The sequence below is a fragment of the Erythrolamprus reginae genome, unplaced genomic scaffold, assembly GCF_031021105.1.
Source record: "Erythrolamprus reginae isolate rEryReg1 unplaced genomic scaffold, rEryReg1.hap1 scaffold_159, whole genome shotgun sequence".
NCBI classification, from domain to species: domain Eukaryota; kingdom Metazoa; phylum Chordata; class Lepidosauria; order Squamata; family Dipsadidae; genus Erythrolamprus; species Erythrolamprus reginae.
Window position 1 is genome coordinate 12,739 of NW_027248556.1, and position 1,608 is coordinate 14,346.

Below are 1,608 nucleotides of genomic sequence, written 5' to 3' on the forward strand. Positions count from 1 at the left end.
AGATTGAAGAGAAAGGGATTACAAGAGAGTATGAAGGTCACAATGGATATGTATGGCAAAGGGAACGTATTATACTAAATCAATGTTTCTCATGCCTTTTCTCCTATCGCCTAGAATGGAGAGATTGAAGAGAAAGGGATTACAGGAGAGTGTGCAGGTCACAATGAATATGTATGGCAAAGGGAACGTATTACATTAAATAAATGTTTCTCATGCCTTTTCTCCTATCGCCTAGAACTGAGAGATTGAAGAGAAAGGGATTAAAGGAGAGTATGCAGGCCACAGTGGACATTCATTGCAAAAGGAACATATTATGCTAAATCAATTTTTCTCAAGTCTTTCTCCTATCCCTTAAAGTGGAGAGATTGAAGAGAAAGGGATTACAAGAGAGTATGCAGGTCACAATGGATATGCATGGCAAAGGGAACGTATTCACTAAATTAATGTTTCTCATGCCTTTTCTCCTATCGCCTAGAACGGAGAGATCGAAGAGAAAGGGATTACAGGAGAGTATGCAGGTCACAATGGATATGCATGGCGAAGGGAAGGTATTAGGCTAAACAATGCTTCTCCTATCGCCTAAAGTGGAGAGATTGAAGAGAAAGGGATTACAAGAGAGTATGCAGGCCACAATGGATATGCATGGAAAACGGAATGTAGTAGACTAAATTAATGCTTTTCATGCCTTTTCTCCTATCGCCTGAAACAGAGAGATTGAAGAGAAAGAGATTACAATACAGTATGCAGGCCACAATGGATATGCATGGCAAAGGGAACATATTATGCTAAATCAATGTTTCTTATTTATTTTGTTTATTTATTTAATTGGATGTATATGCTTTTTTCCCTATCCCCTAAAGTGGAGAGATTGAAGAGAAAGGGATTACAAGAGAGTGTGCAGGTCACAATGGATATGTATGGCAAAGGGAACGTATTACAATAAATTAATGTTTCTCGTGCATTTTTTCCTATCGCCTAGAACGGAAAGATCGAAGAGAAAGGGGTTACAGGAGAGTATGCAGGTCACAATGGATATGCATGGCAAAGGGAAGGTATTAGACTAAATCAATGCTTCTCCTATCGCCTAAAGCGGAGAGAATGAAGAGAAAGGAATTACAAGAGAGTATGCAGGCCACAATGGATATGCATGGCAAAAGGAATGTATTAGGCTATATCAATGCTTCTCATGCCTTTTCTCCTTTTGCCTAAAACAGAGAGATTGAAGAGAAAGGGGTTACAAGAGAGAATGCAGGCCACAATGGATATTCATGGCAAAAAGAATGTATTAGTACTAGGGAATTGTGGGGGTTGTAATTCAAACATCTTCAGGTTGCCAAGGTTGTCTTCCTTAGAAGACAATTTATGTCTGGTCGTCCTTCTGATTGCATGGGACCACCTTAAAATTGTGGGGAAAGGAATTCAGCCCTAAAAAAATGTTCCCTCCAGATGTTTTTTCACCCACTCTCTACCGTTCTCTGTCTCTCACCACCTCACAAACTTCTTTCTCTGGTCTTCCTCCACAGGGCTGGGCTTCAGCATTGCGGGTGGTGTTGGCAACCAACACATTCCTGGGGACAACAGTATCTATGTTACCAAAATCATTGAGGG